At 37.4% G+C, this 14,350-nt stretch overlaps 1 long non-coding RNA gene across 1 annotated transcript in view; it reads left to right on the top strand.

The window, feature by feature from the left end:
• The window catches only part of LOC134808261 (uncharacterized), a 70,743-nt gene that overhangs the window by 46,398 nt on the left and 9,995 nt on the right, over window positions 1-14,350 (top strand). Inside the window, exon 3 of the long non-coding RNA XR_010150849.1 lies at window positions 8,478-13,110. This is a non-coding gene — a long non-coding RNA (uncharacterized LOC134808261). The remainder of the gene's footprint in view (window positions 1-8,477; window positions 13,111-14,350) is intronic.

The following is a 14,350-nucleotide window of genomic DNA, read 5'->3' as shown; positions in this document are numbered from 1 at the left end:
AGCATCTGAGAAACTTCTTTGTTATGTGTGCATTCAACTCACAGAGTTGAATCTGTCTTTTGATTGAGCAGTTTTGAATATCTCTTTTTGCAAAATCTGCAGCTGTATATTTGGAGCGCTTTGAGGGCTACTGTGGAAAAGCAAATATCTTCACATAAAAACAACACAGAAGCATTCTTAGAAACTTCTTTGTGAGGTATGCATTCAACTCACAGAGTCGAACCTATGTTTTGATTGAGCATTTTCAATCTCTCTTTTTGCAGAATCTGCAACTGGATATTTGGGTACTTTTGAGGCCTATTGTGGAAAAGAAAATATCTTCACATATAATCTACACAGAAGCATTCTGAGAGACTTATTTGTGATGTGTGCATTCAACTCAGAGTGTTGAACCTATCTTTTCATTGAGCAGTTTTGAATCTCTCTTTTCGTAGAATCTGCAAATGGATATATGGAACCCTTAGCAGCGAAGGGTGGAAAAGGACATATCTTCAAATAAAAACTACACAGAACATTCTGAGAAACTTCTTTCTGATGTGTGCATTCATCTCACAGGGTTGAACCCATCTTACAATTGAGCAGTTTTGAAACACTCTTTTTTAGAATCTGCAAGTGGATATTTGGAGCACTTTTAGGCCTATTGTGGAAAAGGAAATATCTTTACAGAAAAAAACTACATAGAACCATTCTGAGAAACTACTTTATGATGTGTGCCGTCAACTCACTGAGTCGAACCTATCTTTTGATTGAGCAGTTTTTAAACTCTCTTTTTGTAGAATCTGCAAGTGGATATTTGGAGCCCTTTGTGCTCTATGGTGTAAAAGGAAATATCTTCAAATAAAAACTACACAGAAGCATTCAGAGAAACTTCTTTGTGATGAGTGCATTTATCAGAGAGAGTTGAAAACTTCCTTTGATTGAGCAGTTTTGAAACACCCTTTATGCAGAATCTGCAATTTGATATTGGGAGAGTTTTGGGGCCCATTGTGGAAAAGGAAATATCTTCACATGAAAACTACACAAAAGCATTCTGGGAAACTTCTTTGTTATGTGTGCATTCAACTCACAAATTTAAACTTATCTTTTGATTGAGCAGTTACGTATCTCTCTTTTGGAGAATCTGCAAGTGGATATTTGGAGTGCTTTGAAGCCTACTGTGGAAAAGCAAATATCTTCAAATAAAAACTACAGAGAAGCATTCTGAGAAACTTCTTTGTGAGGTATGCATTCAAATCGCAGAGTAGAAGCTATTTTTTGATTGAGCAGTTTTGAATCTCTCTTTTGGCAGACTCTACAAGTGGATATTCATAGAGCTTTGAGACAAATTGTGGAAAAGGAAATATCTTCACATAAAAACTATACAAAAGCGTTCTGGGAGACTTCTTTGTGATGTGTGCATTCAACTCACAGAGTTGAACCGATATTCTGATTGAGCAGTTTTGAATCTCTCTTTTTGTATAATCTGCAAGTGAATATTTGGAGCCCTTTGCAGTCTATGGTGGAAAAGGAAATATCTTCAAATAAAAACTACAGTGAAGCATTCTGAGAAACTTCTTTGTGATGTGTGCATTCATCTTGCTGGGTTATACCTATCTTATGATTGAGCAGTTTTGAAACACTCTTTTTGTAGAATCTGCAAGTCGATATTTGGAGCGCCTTGAGGCCTATTGTGGAAAAGGAAATATCTTCACATAAAAACTAGACAGAAGCATTCTGAGAAACTTCTTTGTGATGTGTGCATTCATCTCACAGAGTTGAAACTTTCTTTTGATTGAGCAGTTTTGAAACACTCTGTTGGTAGAATCTTCATGTGGATATTTGGAGCGATTTGAGGCCTACTGTGGAAAAGGAAGTATCTTCACTTAAAAACTACACAGAAGCATTCTGAGAAACTCCTTCATGATTTGTGCATTCAAATCACAGAATGTAACCTATCTAATGATTGAGCAGTTTTGAATCTCTCTTTTTGCAGAATATGTAACTGGATATTTTGAGAGCTTTGTGGCCAATTGAGGAAAAGGAAATATCTTCACATAAAAACTACACAGAAGCATTCTGAGAGACTTATTTGTGATGTGTGCTTTAAACTCATAGTGTTGAACCTATCTTTTCATTGAGCAGTATTGAATCTCTCTTTTTGTAGAATCTGCAAGTGGATATATGGAGCCCTTTGTCGCCTATGGTGGAAAAGGAAATATCTTCAAATAAAAAGTACACAGAAGCATTCTGAGAAACTTCTTTGTGATGTGTGCATTCATCTCACAGGGTTGAACCTATATTATGATTGAGCAGTTTTGAAACACTCTTTTTGTAGAATCTGCAAGTGGATATTTGGAGAGCTTTGAGGCCTGTTGTGGAAAAGGGAATATCTTCACATAAGTATTACACAGAAGCATTCTGTGAAATTTCTTGTTATGTGTGCATTCAACTCACAGAGTTGAACCTGTCTTTTGATTCAGCAGTTTTGACTCTCTCTTTCTGTAGAATCTGCAAGTGGATATTTGGATCCTTTTGCACCCTATGGTGGAAAAGGAAATATCTTCAAAAAAAAAAAAAAAAAAACTACACAGAACCATTCTGGGGAAATTCTTTGTGATGAGTGCATTCATCACAAAGAGTTGAAACTTTCTATTGACTGAGTAGTTTTGAAACACTACTGTGTAGAATCTGGAAGTGTATATTTCAAGGGCTTTGCGGTCAATTTTGGAAAAGGAAATATCTTCAGATAAAACTACACAGAAGTATTCCGGTAAACTTCGTTGTTATACGTGCATTCAACTCACAGATTTGAACCTATCTTTTGATAGAGCGGTTTTGAAACTCTCTTTTTGTAGCATTGGAGAGCTTTGTGGCCTGTGGTAGAAAATGAAATATGCTCACATAAAATCTAGAAAGATGCAATCTGAGAAACCTCTGAGTGATGTGTGCATTCATCTCACAGAGTTAACCTTTCTTTTGATTCAGCAGTTTTGAAACTCTCTTTTTGTAGAATCTGCAAGTGGACATTTAGAGTGCTTTGGGGCCTATGGTAGAAAAGGAAACATCTTCACATAAATTGTAGACAGAAGCAATCTGAGAAACTAGTTTGTGAAGTGTGCATTCCTCTCACAGAGTTAAAACTTTCTTTTGAGTGAGCCGTTTTGAAACTGTCTTTTTGTAGAATCTGCAAGTGGATATTTGGAACGTTTTAAGGCCTATGGTGGAAAAGGAAATATCTTCACATAAAAAGAAGACAGAAGCAATCTGAGAAACTTCTTTGTGATGTGTGCATTCGTCTCACAGAAATAAACTTTTCTTTTGATTGAGGAGTTTTGAAACTCTGTTTTTGTAGAATCCGCAAGTGGATATTTGGAGCGCTTTGAGGCGTATGGTGGAAAAGGAAATATCTTAACATAAAAACTAGACAGAAGAATTCTGAGAAACAACTTTGTGATGTGTGCATTCATTTCACATAGTTGAACCTTTCTTTCAATTGAGCAGTTTGGAAACACTCTTTTTGTAGAATCTGCCGGTGGACATTTGGAGAGTTTTGCGGACTATGGTAGAAAAGGAAATATCTTCACATAAAATCTAGACAGAAGCAATCTGAGAAACTTCTTTGAGATATGTGTATTCATCTCATGGAGTTAAACTTTTCTTTTGATATAGCAGTTTTGAAACTCTCTTTTGTAGCATCTACAAGTGGACATTTGGACCACTTTGAGTCCTATGTTGGAAAAGGAAATATCTTCACATAATGTCTAGACAGAAGCAATCTGAGAAACTCCTTTGTGATGTGTGCATTCATCTCACAGAGCTGAAGTTTTCTTTTGATGGAGCAGATTGGAATCTCTCTTTTTGTAGAATTTGCAAGTGGACATTTGGAGCACTTTGAGGCTTGCTGTGGAAAAGGAAATATCCTCACATAAAATGTAGACAGAAGAATTCTGAGAAACTTCTTTGTGATGCGGACCTTCTCACAGAGTTGAACATTACTTTTGATTGAGCAATTTGGAGACACTCTTTTTGTAGAATCTGCAAATGGACATTTGGAGCGCTTTGGGGCCTATGGTAGAAAAGGAAACATCTTCACATAAATTATAGACAGAAGCAATCTGAGAAACTACTTTGTGATGTGTGCATTCATCTTACAGAGTTAAAATTTTCTTTTGAGTGAGCAGTTTTGAAACTGTCTTTTTGTAGAATCTGCAAGAGGATATTTGGAGTGGTTTGAGGCCTGCAGTGGAAAAGGAAATATCTTCACATAAAAACTAGACAGAAGAATTCTGAGAAACTTCTTTGTGATGTGTGCGTTCATCACAGAGAGTTGATCCTTTCTTTAATTTGAGCAGTTTTAAAACTCTCTCTTTGTGATATGAAGATATTTCCTTTTCTATCATAGGCCGCAAAGCATTCCAAATGTCCACCTGCAGATTTTACAAAAAGAGTGTTTCCAAACTGCTCAATCAAAAGAAAGCTTCAACTCTGTGAGATGAATGTACACATCGCAAATAAGTTTCTCAGATTGTTTCTTTCTCGATTTTATGTGAAGATATTTCCTTTTCTACCATAGGCCACAAAGCGCTCCAAATATCCACTTGCAGATTCTACAAAAAGAGTTTTTCCAAACTGCTCAATCAATATAAAGGTTCAACTCTGGGAGATGAATGTACACATCACAAAAAAGTTTGTCAGAATTCTTCTGTCTAGTTTTTATGTGAAGATATTTCCTTTTCCAACATAGCCCTCAAAGCCCTCCAAATGTCCATTTGCAGATTCTACAAAAAGAGAGTTTCGAAACTACTCAATGACAACAAAGGTTTAACACTGTGAGATGAATGCACACGTCACAAAGAAGTTTCTCAGATTGCTTCTGTCTAGATTTTATGTGAAGATATTTCCTTTCCTACCATAGGCTGCTAAGTGCTCCAAATCTCCACTTGCAGATTCTACAAAAAGAGTGTTTCCTAACTGCTCAATCAAAAGAAATGTTCAACTCTGTGAGATGAGTGGACACATCACAAAGAAGTTTCTCAGATTGCTTCTTTCTAGATTTTAAGTGACGATATTTCCTTTTCTACCTTAGGCAGCAAAACGCTGCAAATGTCCACTTGTAGACACTGAAAAAATAGTGCTTCCAAACTGCTAAATCAAAAGAAAGTTTCAACTTTGTGAGATGCATGCAAACATCACAAAGAAGTTTCCCAGAATTCTTCTGTCTAGTTTTTATGTGAAGATATTTCCTTTTCCACTATACGTCTCAAGGAGTTGCAAATGTCCACTTGCAGATTCTACAAAAACAGAGTTTTGAAACTGCTCTATCAAAAGAAACGTTTAACTCTGTGAGATGAATGCACACATCACAAAGAAGTTTCCCAGATTTCTTCTGTCTAGATTTTATATGAAGATATTTCCTTTTCTACCATAAACCGCGAAGCATTCCAAATGTCCAGTTGCAGATTTTACAAAAAGAGTGTTTCCAAACTGTTCAATCAAAAGAAACGTTGAACTCTGTGGGATGAATGCACACATCACAGAGAAGTTTCTAAGAATTCTTCTGTCTAGTTTTTATGAGAAGATATTTCTTTTTCCACCATTGGCCTGAAAGTGCTCCAAATGTCCAATTGCAGATTCTATAAAAACAGAGTTTCAAAACTGTTCCCTCAAAAGAAAGGTTTAACTCTGTGAGATGAATGCACATATCACAAAGAAATTTCTCAGATTACTTATGTCTAGATTTTATGTGAAGATATTTCCTTTTCTACATTAGGGGGCAAAGAAATCCAAATGCCACTTGCAGAATCTACAAAAAGAATCTTTCCAAACTGGTTAATCAAAAGAAAGTTTCAACTCTGAGAGATGAATGCATTCATAACAAAGAAGTTTCTTAGAATTCTTCTGTCAAGTTTTTATGTGAAGATATTTCCATTTCCACCGTAGGCCTCAAAGTGTTCCAGATGGCCAGTTGCAGATACTACAAAAAGAGAGTTTCAGAACTGCTCAATCAAAAGAAAGTTTTAACTGCGTGAGGTGAATGCACACATAACAAAGAAGTTTCTCAGTTTGCTTCTATCTAGATTTTATCTGAAGATATCTCCTTTTCTACCATAAACCACAAAGCGCTCCAAATGTCCACTTGCAGATTCTACAAAAAGAGAGTTTCAAAACTGCTCAATCAAAATTAAGGTTTAACTCTGTGAGATGAATGCACACATCACAAAGCTGTTTCTACGATTGCTTCTGTCTAGATTTTCTGTGAAGATATTTCCTTTTCTACCTTAGGCCACAAAGTACTCCAAATGTCCACTTGCAGATTCTACAAAAAGAGGGTTTCCAAACTGCTCAATAAAAAGAAAGATTCAGCTCTGTGTGATGAACGCACACATCACAAAGAAATTTCTCAGAATTCTTCTCTCTAGTTTTTATGTGAAGATATTTACTTTCCCACTATAGGCCTCAAAACGCTCAAAATATACACTTGCAGATTCTACAAAAAGAGAGTTTCCAAACTCCTCAATCAAAAGAAAGATTTAACTCTGTGAGGTGAATGCACATTTCACAAACAAGTTTCTCAGATTACTTCCGTCTAGATTTTATGTGAAGATATTTCCTTTTCTACTATAGGCCCCAAAGCGCTCTGAATATCCACTTGCAGGTTCTACAAAAAGAGTGTTTCCAAACTGCTCAATGAAAAGAAAGATTCAACTCTGTGAGATGAACACACCTATCACAAAGAAGTTTCTCAGAATTCTTCTGTCTAGTTTTTACATGAAGATATTTCCTTTTCCACCACAGGCATTTAAGCACTCCAAATGTCCACGTGAAGATACTACAAAAAGAGAGTTTCAAAACACCTCAATCAAAAGAAAGGTTTAACTCTGTGAGATGAATTCAGACCTCACAAAGAAGTTTCTCAGATTGCTTCTGTCTAGATTTTATGTGAAGTTATTTCCTTTCCTAACATAGGCCGCAAAGCGCTCCAAATGTCCACTTGAAGATAATGCTACAAAAAGAGGGTTTCAAAACTCTTCAATCAAAGGAAAGGTTTATCACTGTGAGATGAATGGACACATCACAAAGAAGTTTCTCAGATTGCTTCTGTCTAGATTTTATGTGAAGATATTTCCTTTTATACCATAGGCCACAAAGTGCTCCAAATGTTCACTTGCAGATGCTACAAAAAGAGTATTTCCAAACTACTCAATCAAAAGAAATTTTCAACTTTGTGAGAAGAATGGACACGTCACAAAGAGGTTCCTCAGAATTCTTCCGTGTAGTTTTCTTGGAAGCTATTTCCTTTTCCACCATAAGACACAAAGCGTTCAAAATGTCAATTTGCAGACTCTACAAAAAGAGAGTTTCAAAAGTGCTCAAAGAAATGTTTAATTCTGTGAGATGAATGCACACATCACAAAGAAGTTCCTCAGATTGCTTCTTTCTAGATTTTAAGTGAAGTTATTTCTTTTTGTACCATCGGCAGCAAATCGCTGCAAATGTCCACTTGTAGACACTGAAAAAATAGTGCTTTCAAACTGCTAAATCAAAAGAAAGTTTCAACTTTGTGAGATGAATGCACACATCACAGAGAAGTTTCCCAGAATTCTTCTGTCTAGTTTTTATGTGAAGATATTTCCTTTTCCACTACACGCCTCAAGGAGTTGCAAATGTCCACTTGCAGATTCTACAAAAACAGAGTTTCGAAACTGCTCTATCAAAAGAAACGTTTAACTCTGTGAGGTGAATGCACACATCACAAAGAAGTTTCCCAGATTGCTTCTGTCTAGATTTTATGTGAAGATATTTCCTTTTCAACAATAGGCCGCAAAGCGCTCCAAATGTCCATTTGCAGATATGACAAAAAGAGTGTTTCCAAACTGCTCAATAAAAAGAAATGTTCAACTCTGTGAGATGAATGCACACATCACAAAGAAGTTTCTCAGAATACTTCTACCTAGTTTTTATGTGAAGATATTTCCCTTTCCACCATAGGCATCAAAGTGCTCCAAATGTCCACTAGCAGATTCTACAAAAGGAGACTTTTGAAACTCCTCAATCAAAAGTTTTAACTCTTTGAGATGAATGTGCACATCACAAAAAAGTTTCTCAGATTATTTCTGTCTTGATTTTATGTGAAGATATTTCCTTTTCTGCCATAGGAAAAAAAGCCCTCCAAATGTCCACTTGCAGATTCTGCAAAAAGAGTGTTTCCACACTGCTCAATAGAAAGAAAGGTTCAACTCTGTGAGATGAACGCACACATCACAAAGAAGTTTCTCAGAATTATTCTTTCTAGTTTTTATGTGAATATATTTCCTTTTCCACCATAGGCCTCAGAGCACTCCAAATGTCAACTTGCAGATTCTACAAAAAGAGAGTTTCAAAACTGCTCAATCAAAAGAAAGTTTTAACTCTGTGAGATGAATGCACACATCACAAAGAAGTTTCTCAGTTTGCTTCTGTCTTGATTTTATTTGAAGATATTTCTTTTTCTATTATAGGCCGCAAAGCACTCCAAATGTCCACTTGCAGATTCTACAAAAAGAGTGTTTACAAACTGCTCAATAAAAAGAAATTTTCAACTCTGTGAGATGAATGGACACATCACAAACCAGTTTCTCAGAATTCTTCTGTCTAATTTTAATGTGAAGATAATTCCTTTCCCACTATAGGCCTAAAAACCCTCAAAATGTCCACTTGCAGATTCTACAAAAAGAGAGTTTCAAAACTCCTCAATCAAAAGAAAGTTTTAACTCTGTGGGATGAATGCACACGTCACAAAGAAGTTCCTCAGATTGCTTCTCTCTAGATTTTATTTGAAGATATTTCCTTTTGTAACTTTGGCCACAAAGCGCTCCAAATGTCCACTTGCAGATTCTGCAAAAGATTGTTGCCAAAATGCTCAATCAAAAGAAAGTTTCAACGCGGTGAGATGAACTCAGCCATCACAAACAAGTTTCTCATAATTCTTCTGTCTAGTTTTTATGTGAAGATATTTCCTTTCCCACCATAGGCCTCAAAGCACTCCAAATGTTCACTTGCAGATTCTACAAAAAGAGATTTCATAGACTGTGTAATCAAAAGAATGGTTTAACTCTGTGAGGTGAATGCACACATCACAAAGTAGTTTCTGAGATTGCTTCTGTCTAAATTTTATTTGAAGATATTTCCTTTTCTAACATAGGCCGCACAGCCCTCCAGTGTTCTACTTGCAGATTCTACAATAAGAGTATTTCCAAACTGCTCAATAAAAAGAAATGTTCAACTCTGTGAGATGAACTAACGAATCACAAAGAAAGGTGAAAACTAAGGACAATATTTTAAACAACAAAAAATATCAAGTATGCATTGTGATGGAGAGGGAAAGTCCTGGGTCCCAAGAGTATAACAGGCACTGAGCCTAGCATGGGGTCCAGGCGTCTCTGGCATCGTGCCTTCCTAGGTCGTGGTTGTCCCTCCTTGTTGCTCCTGCTGTCTTCTTCAGTTACATCTGCTTCTCTGCATTTCCTCATTTTACAGTGTGTGGGATGCAGTCATCTCTGAACAGGAATAGGCAACTGTGCACCTGTTACACCGTGCTTGATGCTCTGCATTGATGTACACTGGGCCCAGGTTTCCCTGGTGGACTGCTTGGGCCGTTCTTGTCATCTGGCTCTGAAGTCTTTGTTCGCAGAGGTGCACTTGCCAGGTGGGGAAGCCAGAGTTCTGGGGTCCTCTGATGAGGCCACTCTCACCCTGCTTATCTTCCCTGACATACCTAACAGATGAAGTTCAGGTGCGCGATGCACCTCAGGCCACAGTGTGGACTGTTGTAACCAAGCGAGTTATAGAGGAACGCCACCCTTTGAGACAAATTAAGGAGTCCTTTATTAGCCAGCGACCGTGAGGCAGCTAACACTCAAAATTCTCTTGGCCCCGAGGAAGGGGCTGTTTTTTATTTTTTATTCCGTGGTCTAAACAGGGGAGGGGGGAGTTTATTGAAACAATTTTTACAGAGGCAGAGCTGGCAAATAGTTAAAAAATTAATTGGTTACAAAAGCAGTTACAAAACAAATAAACAGTTCCAGGTGCAGGGCTTAAACTATCACAAAGAGAGAAATGCAGGGGTTTTGTGTGATATTCACTGAGTGTGTCCCCAGGAGCTGCTTGTGTGGCTTGCCTAAATATCTTATCAGTAAGTGCATTCCTGGACGTGCTTTGAGTCAATTTACACTAGTTGTGGCCTTAAGGGAGGGAGGTAAAGGGGGCTGCACTTGAAGAAACTGAAATAGAGTCTGTCCGGCTCTCTCTCCGCTAGGAGAGAGTCACTCAGGTTAAAACAGGTAGGGTATCACAGGACCATGTACAATTCTTCAAACTCCAGCTTCAACTCTCTTTCTTATTGCTCTCTTAAGACAGTATATTTAGATCGGAGTAAATGAAAGTAAAGTTATTAGGGGATAAGATTAAAATCGATCCCATTTGTAAAAAGGGAAATAGATTATTTGTGAACTGTAATACTTTTTTTTTAGTGAAGAATCACCTTAAAACTTGGAACCTGGATACAAGATAATTCCTTCATTCTGCAAACGTTTAGTAGCAAACTATATGCCAGGACTGTGCTAGGTACTAGGGATACTCTGTGTATCCCTAGTATATAGTATATATACTAGGTTGAATATATAGTATAAGATGCCTTGGAGTGTCAGATAGTTTCATATAAATGGCTCATGCAGTATATAGACAGTGTGGTAAAAAGAGACTACTGAGATACACAAAGGACAGACAATAAAGCGTCCTTGAATGGTAGATAAACGTGTTTGGACTTTTCACTCAGGGCTGTTGAAGTTTTTGAAGCTCAGTTGTCTCAGAGTTTCGGTGTTTTCAAGCCCTGCTAAGCACTTTTTTCTAGCTGACGATTGGCCACCATTACTGATCATCTATTGGCTCTGTCTGATTCAGCAATCCCACCACTGAGTATTTATGCAAAGGAAAAGAAATCAATTTATCAGAAAGATAACTGTACTCGTGTATTTGTTGCAACACTATTCCCAGTAGCACAGACATAAAATCAAACTGAATGTCCATCAACAAATGATTGGAGAAAGAAAATGTAGAAAATATACACAATGAAATACTATTCAGGCATAAAAAACAGTAGAATCATAACTTTTGAAGACACATGGATGGAACTGGAGGCCATTGTTGTAAGTGAAGCAAGCCAGACACAGAGTAAACATCGTATTTTATCACTCATAAGCGGGTGCTAAAAGATGTGAGGGTATTGATGTAGAGAGTGGAATGATAATGGAGACTCTGCAGGGTGAGGGGATGGAAGGGGTGAATAGTGAGAAATTACTTAATGGGTACAATGTGCATTATTCTGGTGATGGATACCTAAAAGCCCTGACTTCACCACTATGCCATCCATGCTTACAGCAAAATTGCACTTGGAACCCATAAATTTATACAAAAAAAGTCTTAGATCTCTCTCTCTTCTCTCATAAGCCTCAGAGCTCAATGATCCCCTTGGATCTCCTCAGCCTGCTGAGCTGTGATTTTCCTACCAAAGGTGATTTTTGGCAGAGACAAGGGAGTGTTTCAGGAAGATGTTCTCAGGTGCACGCTTCTAAAGAAACATTGGAGACTCTTCTACTGGCCTTTATCTAGTCACTGCTTTAAGCAAGGAATAAAACATCTGTTGCTAAAGTTTGTAAAACTGTGTTTCCCACCCACCCTTCAGACCTGACAGAAGAGTTTTTAGGATTTTAAGGGAACAGCTTTTTCCTGACCCAAAAGGGCACAGTAGTGCAAAGGCCAATGTCACGTACGTACCTTTTCCCCATCTGTAAAATAACTTTCAGATACGATTCCCACACCTGGAATCAGTACAATGTTTTGACTGAGGTATTAGAAAAGCTTATGGGTTCATTATCATTTGAACATATGAGTAATGTAAAATTTAGGCAGAATTTTATTTGAAAGGATTATTTATGCAATTTCTGATTAAATGATTTATATTGCAGTTATTTCAAACAATAAAAATCAGGTCATTGTGTTTTAAGCTAGAAATATTTACAGTAACACATGGTCTTGATTATCTCACATGATGAATTGAAGATTAAAGCAAAATAATTTATCTTAGGGAATTCTGTGACAGTTTCTCTTTCTCTTTGCTTTAATAATGACTTCAAACTCTTGTACATGTATAGAGAACTCCTGACTAAAGATATTTTTTTGTCTATTGTGCTATGTTTCTGTAACTTTTTAAGATCTAGAGGAACATACAATTAGTCTCAGTTGGCCAACTAAATGTTATGGAGTCAGCTTCTGTGTTATGTGGTGAGCATTGAAGGAACGGTGGAGACAAGGCTGCTACCCTCGCTGAGTCTGCTGAGAAAACCTGATGGAGTGTGGCAGGGAACATTCTGGGAGCATCCCAGGATGCCAAAAGCGCACACGGATGGAACACCTGCCTTAGAACAGGGCAGGGTCAGACAAGGAGAGGTGTCAGGAAAAACAAGGAAAGTTTAAAATGCCGGAATAGAAACACACTTGAGAAATCCATGGGGAATGAAAAGAGAATGGCTGAGCAGCAGCAGATTGTCAAAAAGGAAATCAAGAAGGAGCAGCCAAAGAGGTTGATGGAGAACCAGGAGAAAGAAGATGACACTGAAGCCAAGGGAAGGAAAGTGTTTCAACATTTCTGGGAAAAAATGACATGCTCTGTCTTAACCTTGCTGTTTTATGAGTCATATATCCACATTCCAGGTTCTGAGAAGTCCAGAACTAAGATGTTTCTTTTAATTTGCTTAACCCAACATTTGCCAGAATAATCTGGGCTCAGTGTGAGTGTGTGTGCATGTGTATGCCTGTGTGTTCTACTAATGTCTCACTGAGGCTAGTGCTGTACACAACATAATTTTTAAAACACTGGTTTTATCCATCTTTTTGTTCAGCTGCAGCAACATTTACAAAGGTCAACTTTGATCATGTGTCTTCATTACTAAAGGAAACAAAACAAACTAATGAATAAAGCCCACCTGGCAGTGGGCTGTACAACGGAGCCCACCTGGCTTGGCCTGGATGCCCTGTGCTGACCTGGCCGTGCTGTCTTCTGCCTGCTGCTTTGCCTCCCCTTTCCTCCTGGAGAAGGTAGAGATGCTCTGAGCTTTGGCCCGTCTGAAACATGTGTCCTTCCCCTCATGTGGCCCATGTTTTCCTGAGTCCACTTTAATCTCGTTTAAGGGTATAGAACTTTCCTTAAAGCTTTTGGTCAGGTCTCACTCTCTACGCTGTCTTCCTGCCCCTTCTACAATGTACATACTTTACTGATACATTAATTATGCTATACCAGCCCAGGTTTTTATTTCTATATCATTTTATATCATCGTCATTTTTCTTAGAGCTTAGTTCATTTATTTATTCAGTCTTTCCACAATATAATTGTACGTCATATAATTTCATATTTATTTTCATTGGTGTTTATATATCTTTTCTGTAAAAATGGAGGCTTTCTAAATAGATCTTCATTAATGTTGAAAGAACAAGGTTTCATGTCTTGGTCTCAGCCAAAAGGAGTTCCCCACATTACCAGGAGTGAAATAAACACTTGCATTGTTGCATTAGATATTCTTACAGAGAAAGAGAACCATGAGTAATGGAAAATTGCTAACTTTGCCTCAGGGAGACCAGGCTGATTCACTGAGAAAGTCTGAATTGGTTTAGAAAGCATAGTTCTGAGTTTTCTAGAAGGACAAAAGTTAGAGTAGGGCATAAGAAGTAATGCCCATATCAAAAAATTAGAAATATCTCAAATTAACCACCTAACATCACAACTGAAAGAATTAGAGAAGCAAGAACTCAACCACGAAGCTTATAGAAGACAAGAAATAACTAAAATCAGAGCTGAATTGAAGGAAATTGAGACATGAAAAACTGTTCAAAAGATCACTTAATCAAGGTTTTTGGAAAAAATTAATAAGATAGATAGGGCACTAGCTAGATTAATAAAGAAGAAAAGAGAGAAGATTCAAATAAATAAAATTAGAAATGATGAAGGGAATGTTACCACTGACCCCAGAGAAATAAAAATAACAACCAGAAACTACTATGAGCACCTCTATACACACAAATTAGAAACATTAGAAGAGATTAATAAATTCCTGGACACATATACTCTCTCAAGACAGAACCAGGAAGAAATTCAGTCTCTGAGCAGACAAATTATGAGCTCCAAAAATTGAATCCATAATAAATAGCCTATCAACACCCCCCCAAAAAAACCCAGGACCTGATAGATTAATAAATTTTAACAGATGTACAAAGAAGAGCCAGTACCAGTCCTACTGAAACTATTTCAAGAAATAGAGGAGGAGGGACTCCTCCCCAACTT

This window comes from Pan troglodytes, chromosome 15, assembly GCF_028858775.2.
Source record: "Pan troglodytes isolate AG18354 chromosome 15, NHGRI_mPanTro3-v2.0_pri, whole genome shotgun sequence".
Taxonomy (NCBI): domain Eukaryota; kingdom Metazoa; phylum Chordata; class Mammalia; order Primates; family Hominidae; genus Pan; species Pan troglodytes.
This window is presented reverse-complemented; position numbering and strand designations above follow the sequence as displayed.